At 39.8% G+C, this 15,441-nt stretch overlaps 1 pseudogene; it reads right to left on the bottom strand.

Moving 5' to 3' along the window:
• The window catches only part of LOC118994354 (hsc70-interacting protein-like), a 33,949-nt pseudogene extending 20,278 nt beyond the window's left edge, over nt 1-13,671 (bottom strand).
• Between the last annotated feature and the right edge of the window lie 1,770 nt (nt 13,672-15,441).

Below are 15,441 nucleotides of genomic sequence, written 5' to 3'. Positions count from 1 at the left end.
TCAACCAGTTCTGTGAGCATCCTGATAAACAGTGTCTTGAACTGTGCTTCTGGTAGGCTGGCAATTTCTCGGTCACTTAGAGTTATTGGCTCTGGGGCTTTGAGTTCTTCTTGTGCCATCTTTTGGGCTGTTGGTGCCTGTTACATAGCAGGTTCAGAGCCCTAGGTGTTCACCAGAGCAGGGCAACTCAGTTGCTGGGTTGTGATGCTGTATGTGGCGGCGGGGTCAACGAGGAGGAATGGCAGTCTCTTCTGCTGCCTCCCGCTGCAACCCCCACAGGTGCGGCAGCTGCCACCATCACCGGTGCCCACGTGTTTCGTCCCACTGCACGCGAATGTGCCACCACCGTCAGCCCTCGCCCCCTGAGGCCTGCGTGGTCCGTCTCACTGTGTGCGAATGTGCGACCGCGCATTCGCCCCAGTCTGCCCCACACCCTGACTGGGTCCGGGCCACTTGCGCACCTAGGTTGGGGGATCTTTTCTGCCCGACCCTGCTCTGCTGCTGGCTCTGCCCCTCTTACCGTCCCTGTTCAAGGGTTAGTTGTTGTGAGACTTCCGTATAATTCAATTTTCCGTTCTTTAGCTGTGTATTTGTTCTCCAAACCTTTGTTGTATTCAAACTTGGTTGTGGGAGAAGGCCCAGTGTTTCCACCTATGCCTCCATCTTGGCGGAAGTCCTTAAGAGCCCTTTGCCCATTTTTAATTGATTTGTTTGTTATTTAATTGTTGTTGAAGTACAATTTTCTGTCTTTTCCTCCCATCCCAGCCCACTCCCCCAGTGCTCCCCACCTCCCTCCCATTTCAACCGCCTTAGTTGTCCATGAGTCCTTTATACTAGTTCCTATAAATCCTTCCCCTTTTCCCCTGAAATTCCCTCCTGTCTCCCCTCTGGACACTGTGCGCCTGTTCTCTAATTCAGTTTCTTTGGTTGTATTTTGCTTGTTTGTTTGTTTTGTTGTTTAGGTTCCTGTTAAAGGTGAGATCATATGGTATTTGTCCTTCAACACCTGGCTTATTTCACTCAGCATAATGCTTTCTAGTTCCATTCATGCTGTTGCAAAGGATAGGAGCTCCTTGTTTTTTTCTGCTGCATAGAATTCCATTGTGTATATGTACCATAGTTTTTTTATCCATTCTTTTACTGATGGGCACCTAGGTTGCTTCCAACTCTTGGCTATTGTAAATTGTGTTTCTATGAACATTGGGGTGCATGTGTTCTTTGGGACTGGTGTTCTTTGGGATTGGTGTTTTAGGGTTCTTAGGATATAATCCTAGCAGTGGAACTGCTGGGTCAAAAAGCATGTCCATTTTTCGTTTTCTGAGAAAATTCCATACTGCTTTCCATAGTGGTGGTACCAGTCTGCAATCCCACCAGCAATGGATTAGGGTCCCCTTTTCTCCACAACCTCTCCAACACTTGTTGTTTGTTGCATTGTTTATGATGGCCATTCTGAACGGTGTAAAGTGGTATCTCAATTGTGATTTTAATTTGCATCTCTCTGATAGCTATTGATACTGAGCATCTTTTCATGTGTCTCTGGATCTTCTGTACGTTCTCCTTGGAGAAGTGTCTGTTGAAGTCCTTTGCCCACTTTTTAATTGGGTTGCTTGTCTTCTTAGAATGGAGTTGTGTAAGTTCTTTGTATATTTTGGAGATAAAACTCTTGTCTGAGGTATCATTGGCAAATATGTTTTCTAATATAGTTGGTTCTCCTTTAATTTTAATACTGTTTCCTTTAGCGGTGCAAAACCTTTTAATTTTCATGAGATCCCATTTGTTTATTCTTTCCTCTATATTCCTTGCTCTAGGGGACATATCAGTAAAAAATGTTGCTGTGTGAAATATCTGAGATATTCCTGCCAATGTTCTCCTTTAGGACTTTAATGGTGTCACAGCTTAAGTCTTTTATCCACCTTGAATTTATTTTGGTGTATGGTATAAGTTGATGCATGTAGCTATCCAGTTCTCCCAACACCATTTGTTGAAAAGGGTATCTTTACTCCATTTTATGTTACTGCCCCCTTTGTCAAATATTAATTGACTGTAGAGACTTGGGTTTATTTCTGGGCTCTCTGTTCAGTTCCATTGGTCTATGTGCCTGTTTTTATGCCAGTACCAGGTTGTATTGATTACAGTGGCCTTGTAATATAGTTTGGTATTGGGTATTGTTATCCCTCCTACTTTATTCTTCTTTCTCAAAAGTGTAGCTGCTATTTGGGGTCATTTGTGGTTCTATATAAATTTTTGAAGCGTTTGATCTATGTCTGTGAAGTATGTCATTGGTACTTTAATAGGTATTGCATTGAATCTGTCAATTGCTTTGGGTAGTATGGACATTTTGATGATGTTAATTCTTCTGATCCATGAACATGGTATATGTTTCCATTTGTTTGTGTCTTTCTTGATTTCTTTCTTCAGTGTTGTGTAATTTTCTGCATACAAGTCTTTAACCTCCTTGGTTAGGTTTATTCCCAGATATTTTATTTTTCTTTTTGCTATATCGAATGGGGTTTTTTTCTTGATTTCTGCTTCTGTTGTTTCATTGTTAGTATACAAAAATGCCTTTGATTTCTGGATATTGACTTTGTAACCTGCTGTTTTGCCAAATTCATTTATTAGTTCGAGCAGTTTTTTGGTAGAGTCTATAGGATTTTCCATGTACACTATCATGTCATCTGCAAACAATGACAGTTTTGTTTCCTCCTTTCCAATTTGGATGCCTTTTATTTCCTTTTCTTCTCTGATTTCTGTGGCTAGAACTTCCAATACTGTATTGAATAGAAATGGTGAAAGTGGACAACCTTGTCTTGTTCCTGATCTTAGTGGAAAAGATTTTAGTTTTTGCCCATCGAGTATGATGTTGGCTGTAGGTCTCTCTTTTATGGCCTTTATTATGTTGAGGAGTGCTCTCTGTATTCCCACTTTGCTGAGTGATTTTATCATGAATGAATATTGTACCTTATCAAAAGCTTTTTCCATATCTGTTGTTAATGATCATGTGATTTTTGTCTTTGCTTTCGTTTATGTTATGTATTACATTTACTGATTAGCAAATATTGAACCATCCTTGCATCCCTGGGATGAATCCCACTTGGTCATTTTGTGTGATCTTTTCAATGTATTGTTGGATGTGATTTGCCAATATTTTTTTGAGGATTTTAGTGTCTATATTCATCAGAAATATTGCCTTGAAGTTTTCTTTCTTTGTTTGGTCTTTATCTGGTTTTGGAATTAGGATTATGCTTGCTCCATAAAAAGAGTTTGGGAGTCTTCCATCATTATGAATATTTTGGAATAGTCTGTGAAGAATACGGTTTAGCTCTTCCTTAAAAGCTTTGTAGAATTTTCCTGTGAAACCGTCTCGTCCAGGGCTTTTGTGTCTTAGGAGTTTTTTGATTACTGCTTTAATTTCATCTGCTGTTATTGGTCTGTTCAGGCTTTCTGCTTCTTCTTCATTGAGTTTTGGAAGATTATATTTTTCTAGAAATTTTTCCATTTCACCTAGGTTTTCAAATTTCTTGGCATACACTCTTTCATAGTATTTTCTTACAGTCCCTACTATTTCTGAAGAGTCAGTTGTAATCTCTCCTCTTTCATTTCTGATTATGTTTATTTGTGTCCTCTTTCTTCTTTTCTTGGTGAGTGTACTTAATGGGTTGTCGATTTTGTTTATCTTTTCAAAAAACCAACTCCTGGATTCATTGATCCTTAGAATTTGCCTTTAGTCTCTATGTCATTTAATTCTGCTCTGATCTTGGTTATTTCCTTTCTTCTACTTGCTCTGGACTGTCTTTGTTGTTTTTCCTCGAGTTCTTGTAGGCGTTTGGTTAGGTTGTTTGCTTGATATGTTTCTATCTTTTTTAGATAGTCCTGTATTGTTATGAACTTCCCTCTCAGGACTGCCTTCTCTGTGTTCCACAAGTTTTGGGTTGTTGTGAGTTAATTTTCATTTGTTCCCAGAAACTTTTTGATTTTGTCCCTAATTTCATTCTTGGCCCATTTGTTGTTTAATAGCATGCTATTCAATCTTCATGATTTGGGGTGTTTTGAGTTTTTTCCCTTGGGGCTGGTTTCCAATTTCAGTCCCTTGTGATCAGAGAAAATGCAATGTATGATTTCAATTTTCTTGAATTTGAGGAGGCTCATTTTGTGTCCTATCATGTGGTCTATCTTTGAAAATGTTCCATGTGCATTTGAAAAGAATGTGTATTTAGCTTCTTTGGGATGAAGGGCTCTAGATATACAAATTAAGTCCATTTCATCTAGGGTGTTGTTTAATGCCTCAATATCTTTGTTGATATTTTGTTTGGAGATCTGTCCATTTTTTGACAATGGGGTGTTAAAATCCCCTATTATAATTGTATTGCTGTCTGCAACTTTCTTGAAGTCCTCTAAGATTTTCTTTGCATATGTTGATGCTCCTATGTTGGGTGCATAGATATTTACAATGTTAATGTCTTCTTGCTAAATTCTTCCCTTCAGTATTATGAAGTGACCTTCTGGGTCTCTCTTTATGGCCCTTTTTTTGAAGTCTATTTTGTCTGATACGAGAATTGCTACCCCAACTTCTTTTTCTTGTCCATTTGCTTGGGAAATTTGTTTCCAGCCCTTCACTTTTAGTATCTGTTGGTCTTTTGTCCTGAGGTGGGTCTGTTGTGGCCTGCATATGTATGGGTCATGCTTTGTTTATTTCTTTTTAATTTTTTAAAGATTTTATTTATCTGTAGAGAGGAAGGAGAGAGGGAGAGAAACATCAATGTACAGTTGCCTTTCATGCATCCCCTGCTGGGAACTGGCCTGCAGGGAACCTGCCTGCAACCCAGGCATGTGCCCTGACTGGGAATCGAACTGTGATCCTCTGATTCACAGGCCTGTGCTCAATCCACTGAGCTACACCAGCCAGGGCTGGGTCATGCTTTCTTATCCATTCAGCTATTCTATGTCTTTTGATTGGAGCATATAATCCATTTACATTTAAGATTATTATTGATAGGTACATATTCATTGACATTTTTGTACTTGTGTTCCTGTGTTCTCATTGCATTTTTGTACTTGTGTTCTCTCTTTTCCTCCTTTTCCTTAAAGCAGTCCTTTTAGTATTTCTTGTAGAGCTGGTTTGCTTTAGGCATATTCTTTTAGTCTTCTTTTGTCTTGGAAGATCTTTATCTGGCCTTCCATCTTGATTGAGAGCCTTGCTGGGTAAAGTAGCCTTGATTCTATGCCTCTGGTTCTCATTACTTAGAATATTTCTTTCCATTCTCTCCTTGCTTGGAGTGTTTCCATTGAGAAGTCAGCAGCTAACCTTATCATGGCTCCCTTCTATGTTACTTCCTATTTCTCCCTTGTTGCCTTTAAGATTCTCTCCTTGTGTTTTAATTTTGCCATTTTAATGATGATGTATGTTGAAGTGGGCCTCTTTGGGTTCCTCTTGGCTGGGACTTTGTGAATCCCGGATTTGTGTGACTTTTACTGTCATGAAATTAGGGAAGTTTTCCATCATTACTTTTTCAAGTAGATTTTCTATTCCTTGCTCTTCTTCTTCTCCTTCTGTTATCTCTGTTATTCTGATATTATTGCATTTCTTATTGTCCTGCATTTCTCTTAATCCCACTTCATTCTTTCTGGGCCTCTTTTTCTTTTCTTGCTCTTTATGGGTGTTTTTTTTTCTAATTTGTCCTCCACGTTGCTGATCTGATCTTCTGTGTCATTGATCCTGCTTTTGAAACCTTCTACTATGTTCTTCAGTTCAGAAATTGTATTCTTGATTTTTAGGCCCTTGTTGATAGTTTCTATTTCCTTTTTCATGTTGATATAGTTTGCAGTGAGTTCATTGTAATTCCCCTGTAGTTTCTGGTAGCTCATTGTGAGCTCTTTGAACTTCCTGATAACTGGTTCTTTGAATTCGGTATCTAACAGCTGACTTACCTCTGTTTCATCTAGCATTCTTTCTGAGGCTTCCTCCTTTCCTTTCATTTTGAGATTGGTTTTTTTCTTCCCATTGTTTATGATACTCTTCTTGTTAGCCTCAGCTTCTTAAATTGATTTTTTTTGGCTTCCTAGGTTTATGGTGTGAACTTCTGTAGTATAATACCTGTGAGATTCAGTGGTGTAGTCTCCTTGATCTTTCCAGCTTAATGGCCTTGGCTCCTTTAAGTTGGCTCTGAGTTTGTCTTTGGGTTTTTGTTGTTTGGGGGTCTTTCTTTTGTTGGTCCTTCTCACCAGCTGGAGAACTGATGGTCCCTCTGTCTATTACCCATTTTAATTTGTTATGCTGGTGAGGGCAGGTTGTGTTGAAGCTAGTTCTTCTGTGTGTACAGGGTTTTGAGGATTTTCTTTTGCTCTTGTTCAGTTGTTTGCACTGGGTAGTTTCTCTACTGTTTAGTTGTATTTCCCGATAGGTCTTGGGTTGAGGTTTGTGTGTTTTCTACTCCGTCCTTCACCTTCTTCTGTTGTTCTGTTGGTGGTTCCTTTGTTGTTGGGTTTCCTCTTTTTTTCTTTTGATCAGTTCGAGGAGAAGGCAAAATGGTTTATGACAGCAGGAGAGTATTCTATGATATTTACAGTAGCAGTCAGTAGAGAAGAGATAGGAGATCCTTTGGATATGTATAGTGATAACCGTAATCTTCAACCCAACTAGCCACTTTTTAGAAAGGATGGAAAGAAGATAAGGCTCTTGTTGGGGAGGGAAGGTTTGTGAGTTGAATCTAGAAAGCAATGAGGTTGTGGGAAGTCAGATTCTGAGGTAAGGTGAGAATAAAGGATGGTAAATGGGTGTAGTGTGAGAGAGAATAGAGTTAACCACTACAGCATTATAGTTCAGGAAACAATGAAGTGGACTAAAATGTGAGAGAGGTGTTGTTTATTATTTACAGTAGTATGGAATAGCTATTATTTACAATAATATTAGAGCATAATCATATGACAGACTCTATGAGATACCAAGAATAGGGAGTATTGGACCTTCAGTAGTGTGTTGATGGAGCACAGGTGAAGTAAAGGACAGTAAATTAGCAATAGACTATGAATGAAGGGACAAGGGAAACCTGTCATATGATACAATATATCCAGCCAAGGCAAAGAAGACTATAGAGAAAGAGGAGGAATACAAAAATACTATTAAAATAAAAGATGTAAGGATAATGAAAAAACAATAATAATACAAATATGCAGTAACTTGTAGTTTCTCTGCTATAGCAAAGTGAAATTTGTCTCCCTGTCTCTACTGTTGGGATTCCCCCTCTTTGGGTCCAACTCTTGTCTTTTCACAGTTCCAAGTGTTTTGTCTCACTTTTGGGGGGAAGAAAAAGAAAACAAAAAAAATGTAGCAGAAGGGAGGAAAAAGCGGTGAGTTTGGAAAGAAAGGAAGAAGGAATAAAACAAGAAAGAAGGAAAGAGAGGAAAAAGGTATTGAAAGATAAAACAATAATAAATTTAAGAAATAAAAGATTATTTAAGAAAAAACCAACCGAACAAACAAAAACCCCCACCTCTTCTTGTTTTCCAGCTGGCCAACAGTTTGGTTTTTCTGGTCTCACTGGCTGCAGCAGGCAGAAAGGTGATTGGTGTGGCCTTTCTCCCTTCTCAGTGTACTCAGCTGGTCTCAAGAGCACTCTTTCCCAAGATTCAGTCCAGGCCTCTTCCCAGCGCCCCACGGAGGGAATGAGGGAATTCAGGTCCTTTTTTAGAGCACTTCCCCCCACCCCTCCCGAGTCACTGCCAGGGGTTGGCGTTTGGGCGCTGGCACCCCTAGGCTTCCCTGGTCCCACAGGCTTGGTTGTGAACTTTTCCCAGTGCTACAGGGGAATGCAAGGGCGACTCTCAATTCTCCCAAACCAACAACCACTGACTCCACAGGTGATCAAGGCTCTTTTGTTTGCTTCCTTGTGCCCATTCTTCTCTCTGACACTTCGGGCAAACAGGTCTCTCATGGTATTTTTCAAACTGCTCCCTGCCAGGTAGGGAGGGAGTTGATTACCATGCTCTCTCCCGAGGACCTTGCTGTCAGCTCTTGGCTCCCAGAATCCGAGGCAGACCGGGCCCAGGCCCCTGGTGCCCGGCCCAGAGGAGGCGGCCTACCTAGGCCTGCTGCCTCTGCACTGGTCCCTCAGACCTTATTGACCTGCAGCGGTCTCCTCACCATCTGGTCTTTCAGTGTCCTCTACAATTTCTGGACTTCTATTTTCCTATATCCTGGGGCACTGTTGGCTATTTGCTGTGTTCCTCCGCACATCAGCCAGGTTTTTCTCCCCTGTGTCGGGGAAGGAGAATCCTCTTTTCGAGGAGGGTTCTTCACAAATCCTTTTTGTGAAGATGGCTACTCTGTCGCCATCTTCCCCATTCTTCGCATGGATCTTTTTTAAAAACCCTTTTTCCTCTCTCTTTTGCTCTTTTGGATACCAGAGTATAAATATGCTATAATCTTTCCTCATTATATTTTATTGAAGAAGATAAGAGATAACTCAAGATTTTGGATTTCATAAAACTTCGTATTACATACAGTTGAAATGTTTAAACTAAGGCCAGCCTAAGACATTAAAATATGTAGTTTCTGATCAGCTCACTAATGAGTATAACGCAAATTGGCACAATTTTGTTGGAGGGCAGTAGGACAATATGTATAAAATACTTTAAAATGTATATACCAGTGAAATAATTTCATTTTTGGCATTATGGTAGATCAAATACCTTAATGATGTCCTCTGGATAGAAACAATATGTTTATACACACATGTTAAGGGCTGTGCAGAGATTATCAGCATAAAATCAGAAACTTCAGGAGAATATCAGATCTCAATAACACTTCCTCCTTGAGTATTTTTGCTATATTGTAGAAACTCTATGCTTCTGCTTTGATAGTGTTGCAAAGAACAGAATACAAATATTCCTGCCACCTAAGAATGGAAATATTAAATTCTTTTGCATAAAACTGGGTCATTCATTGTAAAGATAAATGAGGTATAAGCTCACTAGGTAAAAGTGAATAGTAAGCAAACTAGCCTGTTTCAACCTCAGCACGGGATGAAGCCTCCCCCAAGAATTTCATAGGCATCTATTGACTTGATGTCTATTTTAGTTATATAAAGCTTCAAAACATCCCAAATAATGGCTGCATTTTTCAGACAAAGAAAAACCGAGTTAATTTACCAATGTATGTCCAGAGAATGGCTGAAATAAATACAGGTAAGGTCAGAAGGGATAGATCATCAACTCAAACTATAAATAAGTTTAAGGGATAGATCATCAACTCAAACTATAAATAAATAACTTATACAGAATAAGTTCCATGGAACATGAGCTCTCAGTCAAAAATCACAAATGTAACCATATGATCTCACCTATAAGTGTAACCTAGTCAACAAAACAAACAAGGAAGCAAAATATAACCAGAGATATTGAAATTAAGAACAAACTGACAGTAACCAGAGGGGAGCTGGGAAGGGAAAGTGGGAGGGAAAGAGGGAAGGATTTTCAGGAACATGTATAAAGGACACATGGACAAAGCCAAAGGCAGGTAGGATCAAGGGTGGGAAGAGGGAATGGCTGGAGTTGGGGGTGTGTGGTGTGGGGGTAAAATGGAGACAACGGTACTTGAACAATAATAAAAAAAAGGAAAGAAAAAAAATATACAGGGAAACATACCCCATTATTGAGAACCAAAAAACAAAAATATCCATTAGAGTCAGATTCACAAAAGCTTCAGATACACATTAAGTCAAATAATGTAAAATAACTGCTTACTATGTTTATTTATTTGTATATTTTTAGTATTTATTGCCATTTTATTATCCATAGTTTTGATCATCTCCTTAAATTAAGTCCCTTAAATAAGTTCTGGTCCCTTTTTTTGCCTTTATAATTTTAAAAAAATATTTTTTATTGATTATGCTATTACAGTTGTCACACTTCCCACTTTTATTCCCCTCCACCTTGTACACCCCTTCCACCTGCATTCCCCTCCCCTTCAGTTCATCTCCATGGGTCCTACAAATAAGTTCTTTGGCTTCTACATTTTTTATACTTTTCTTAACCTTTCCTGTCTATTTTCTCCCTACCATTTATGCCACTCATTCTCTGTAACTTTAACCCCTCTCTTCCTTTCCTACTCCCCCACTGATAACCCTCCATGTGATCTCCATTTCTGTGATTCTGTTCCTGTTCTAGTTGTTTGCTTAGTTTTTGTTTGTTTGTTTTTTGTTTTTTTTGTTTTGTTTGGTTAATAGCTGCGAGTTTGTTTTCATTTCACTGTTCATATTCTTGATCTTCTTTTTCTTAGGTAAGTCCCTTTAACATTTCATGTAATAAGGGTTTGGTGATGATGAACTCCTTTAACTTGACCTTATCTGAGAGGCACTTCCATCTGCCCTTCTGTTCTAAATGAAAGCTTTGCTGGATAGAGCAATCTTGGATGTAGGCCCTTGCCTTTCATGACTTGGAATACTCCTTCCCAGCTCCTTCTTGCATGTAAGGTTTCTTTTGAGAAATCAGCTGACAGTCTGATGGGAACTCCTTTGTAGGTTACTGTCTCCTTATGTCTTGCTGCTTTTAGAATTCTCTCCTTCATTTTAATCTTGGCAAATGTAATTATGATGTGCCTTGGTGTATTTCTCCTTGGGTCCAACTTCTTTGGGACTCTCTGAGCTTCCTGGACTTCCTGGAAGTCTATTTCCTTTGACAGACGGGAAGTTCTCCTTTATTATTTGTTCAAATAAGTTTTCCACGTGTTGCTCTTCCTCCTCCCCTTCTGGTACCCGTATAATTCAGATGTTGGAACATTTAAAGATGTCCTGGAGGTTCCTAATCCTCTCCTCATTTTTCTGAATTCTTGTTTCTTCATTCTTTTCTGTATGGTTGTTTCTTCCTTCTAGTCCACTCCATTGATTGAGTCCCAGTTTCTTTCCTATCACTATTGGTTCCCTGTGAATTTTCTTTCATTTTCCGTAGTGTAGCCTTCATTTTTTTCATCTAATTTGTGACCAAAATCAACCAATTCCATGAGCATCCTGATACTAGTGTTTTGAACTGTGCATCTGATAGGTTGGCTATCTCTTTGTTGTTTACTTGTATTTTTTCTGGAGCTTTGATCTGTTCTTTCATTTGGGCCATTTTTTTTGTCTTGTTGCACCTATTATGTATGAGGGGCAGAGCCCTAGGTGTTCACCAAGGCAAGGCAACCCATTTGCTGGGTTGTGACTCTGTATGTGGGGGTGGGGTCTGAGAGAACAATGGCACTTGCTGCACTCTTGATCAGATTTCAGTCCCTTCCACCACTTCCCCCAAGCAAACTGGGCCTTTCTGGTGCTGATTCCTGTGTGGATGGGCTTGTGTATGTTCTAGGATCCTGCGAGTCTCTCCAACAAACTCTCCTGTGAGGCTGGGAGTCTCTCCTTGCACGTCAACCACCCCCCCAACACAGGTGTTTTTAATTGGTGTTTTGAGGCTTTGTTTCCCGGTGCTGTGACCGTGGGTTGCACAGTCTAGCTCTACAGTGTAGCTTTGTTTTTCTGTGTGTGAATGTGGGACTGCCCAGTCAGCCAGCTGCCTTGTGCACTGTGCTGCACTTCACAATTGCTGCTTCTCTGGGTCTGCCCGTTGCCACCTGCACCTGGGGTCTGCCAGCCAACTCCTACACACCCAGGGTCTACCCGTTGCCGACTTGCGAGCAGTACCACTTTTTTTGCCGTGAACCCTCACCACCCAGTTGCCCAACTCCGCCCCTCCTACTGGTCTGGATGAATGTGTCTTCCTTAACTCCTGATTGTCAGGTTTCCATACAGTCCAATTTTCTGTCAGTTCCGGTTGTTATTTTGTTTCTAAATTGTTGTTGTCCTTATTTTGGTTGTGCGAGGAGGAGCAGTGTGTCTACGCACGCTTCGATCTTGTCCGGAAGACTTTCCAGCCCCTTCTTGCCTGTACGGTTTCTTTTGAGAAATCAGCTGACCATCTGATGGGAACTCCTTTGTAGGTAACTCTCTCCTTTTCTCTTGCTGCTTTTAAGATTATCTCCTTATCCTTTCATCCCGGATAGTGTAATTATGATGTGCCTTGGTGTGTCCCTTCTTGGATCCAACATCTTTGGGACTCTCTTAGCTTCCTGGACTTCCTGAAAGTCTATTTCCTTTGCCAGATTGGGGAAGTTCTCCTTTATTATTTGTTCCAAGAACTTTTCCACTTGTTGCTCTTCTTCTTCCCCTTCTGGTACCCCTATAATTCAGAGGTTGGAACGTTTAAAGATGTCCTGAAGGTTCCTAAGCCTCTCCTCATTTTTTTGAATTCTTGTTTCTTTGTTCTGTTCTGGTTGAATGTTTCTTTCTTCCTTCTGCTCCAAACCGTTGATTTGAGTCCTGGTTTCCTTCTTGTCACTGTTGGTTCCCTGTAGATTTTTCTTTATTTTACATAATGTAACCTTGATTGCTGCCTGTGTCTTTTTTATGTTATTGACGTACCCAGTGAGTTCCTGGAGCATCCTGATAACCAGTGTTTTGAACCGTGCATCTGATAGGTTGGCTGTCTCTTCATCACTGAGTTGTGTTTTTTCTGGAGCATTAAACTGTTCTTTTATTTGGGTCATTTTTTTGTCTCAGTGCACCTGTTACGTAGTAAGGGGTGAAATAGATGTTCACCATGTCACTGCCTTGTGATGTTGTATGTGGAAGAGGGGTCTGAGAGGGAACAGTGTCGCATGCCCTGAGCTCTGCCAGTTTTCAGTCACTTCCCCTACTACCCACAATCAAATTGGCCCTTCTGGTGCTGATTCCTGGGTGGGTGGATTTGTGTATGTTCTAGGACCCTGTGGATATCTCCAATAAAGTCTCCTGTGAGGCTGGAATTTTTCCTGCTGCCTCATTCCCCACAAGTGTTTCCAGTCAGGGGCTTTGAGGCTTTATTTTCCTGTACTGGAACCCTGGGTTGTGCAGTCTGTCTTGCTCCCTAGTAATTTCTCCTGGTTTATCTATATGCGAATGTGGGACTGCCTGCTCTGCCTGCCACCACCTTGTCTGCCCCAGTCCTCCAGCCACTGCCTTGCCTCAAGTTCTCTCCGCTCAGCTTCCTATCTCTCCCCCGCTCCTACTGGTCTGGATGGATTTGTCTACTTTAACTCCTTGGTTGTGGGTCTTCCATACAGTTCCATTTTCTGTCAGTTTTGGTTGTTTTTTGTTTTTAAATTTGTTCTTCTTCTTCTGGTTGTGTAAGGAGGCACAGTGTGTCTACCTATGCCTCCATCTTGGCCTCAAGCCCTGCTTTACTATGTTTAAAGTGAAAAGATAACTCTTAAAAGATCATATAAATGAATAACAAAGTTTGAAAAAATTCAAATAGACCATTTGAAATGAAAATACAGGATGGACAGAAGTAGGTTGTGAGTTTGTGAAAGATAGTTTATTCTTTTGAGTTTATAAATCTGCTGTAATAGTCATAACCTGCATGTCTTTTTTCCATATGAACAACTGTAAACCTACTTTTGCCCACCTGTGCATAGTCAAAATGAAAAGTTTAGTGGTTGAGTCAAACAGCATAATAGACACAGTTGAAGACAGAAGTAGTGAGGTAGATGATTAATACCAATAAATTATCCAGAATTGGGCACAAGGAGACAAAAAATTGTGAGTAGGCCATTTAACAACTAAGACTAATAGACTTTTACCAGTGCAGCTCAGTTGGTTGGACCGTCATCCTGTGGCAGTTGAATTTCTGGTCAGGGTACATGTCTGTGTTGTGAATTCAGGTGCAGGTTGGAGTGAGTGCAATGTTTTTCACATTGAGGTTTCCCTCCCTCTCTCCCTCCCTTAACCTCTCTCTTAAAAAAAAAAGTGAGCATGTTCTGTGTTAAGGATTAAAAAAACACTAAGAGACCTTAGAAGGAGATAAAACAAAGTGGAACAGTGAATATTTGAAGATACAATGGTTGAGAACATTGCAGAATTGTTGAAAGCATCAATTCTTTGATCTAAAAAACTCAATGAATCCTAACTGAGATAAATACACAGAGAAATCAAAAAGTAAGGAAATTGTAATAAAAGAGCAAACCATCACAGCTAAAGAGATCTGAAAAATAATCAGAAAAAATAAAGACAAATTATTTGCAAAGAACTGAAGATTGGACTAACAGATAATTTCTCACTAGCAACAACGATAGCGCAATGATAGTGGGCTATCTTTAATTTTGGAAAGTAATATCAACCTAAAATGATATATACACAGAGAAACAAGTTTTTAATACTGAGGAAAAAGTGAATGCATTTTCAGACAAAAACTGAGTGAGTTTATCAACAGATTGAATAAAGGAAATGCCTCAGAATGTACTATAGGCAGAAGGAACAATATGTCAGCTGAAAGCCCAAGATAGAAGAAAGAAAGTAAATAAAAATATGAGCAAATATGTGGGTAAATATAATTAGTATAAAGCAATAACTGTAATAACTAATTTAATATAAATACTAAATCTAAGTAATGAGATATAAATGACTTAGATAAAATTCAGGACAATTGTACATAGATGGGGAGGTACATGTTTATAATGAATGTACTCTTAAGGTATTGGGTTGCCCAAAAAGTCCGTTACTTTTTTTTCTGTAAAATAAGACACCGTTTTCATTTTCACCAATAACTTTATCGATTTGGATATTTTGAGTACGTTGGCTATTTCCTGCTATTGGCATCTAGTGGATGGAAGCCAGGGACGTTGCTAAACATCCCCCAATACATAAGACGGCCCCATAGGAAAGAATAATTTGACCAAAATATCGATAGTACCAACAAACTTTTGCAAACCATTTTTCACATGTTTGATCAGTCATAGCACCTTTTCTATACACTGCACAAATCTTTTTCTGTTTCAGTTGCATTTTTACATTTCTTGAAATAACAAAGCATAATATACTGAAAACATTACATCTTCCATCCTCAATATTAAAATGGCTGCTCAAAAATTCACCAATTTTGATGTTTTTTTAATGTACACTGATATGACAGCTGTCACAGTACAGTCTAGCAAAATTGCCTCAGATGAAGTTAAAGACAACTAAGCACTACTACAGCCATTGTGTGGAGCAATGTAATGGATTTTTCGGCCAACCCTGTGCTGCTCAGGGGGAGGATGTGGTAGCTAATACACAAAGGTACCTTTCCTCTCTCCTATGAACCACATATCCTGCACTTATACTTTTGTGTATGCCCTTCTCACACTAAATCAGGGCTGGCCCTGTGTAACCAATAGAAACCTGCAGAAGCGGTACCCTGTAACTTCAAGCCTAAAGCTTAAGAAGTCTTGCAGTTTCCAATGGGCCTCTTGGAATGCTCCTTCTCAGAACCCAAATGCCATATTGTTAAACACTCCAGTCACGTGGCCACATGCAGGTGCTTCTTGTGGACATCTTCAGCTGAGCTCCCAGCTGAAAACCAATATCAACTGTTAGCCATGTTAGTGAGCCATTTTAGTTACTG

The sequence above is a fragment of the Sturnira hondurensis genome, unplaced genomic scaffold (genome assembly GCF_014824575.4).
Source record: "Sturnira hondurensis isolate 20B ecotype Veracruz unplaced genomic scaffold, ASM1482457v3 Scaffold0009244, whole genome shotgun sequence".
In the NCBI taxonomy this organism is placed as follows: Eukaryota; Metazoa; Chordata; class Mammalia; order Chiroptera; family Phyllostomidae; genus Sturnira; species Sturnira hondurensis.
Note: the sequence above shows the minus strand (reverse complement) of the source record. Positions and strands in the feature narration are given on the sequence as shown.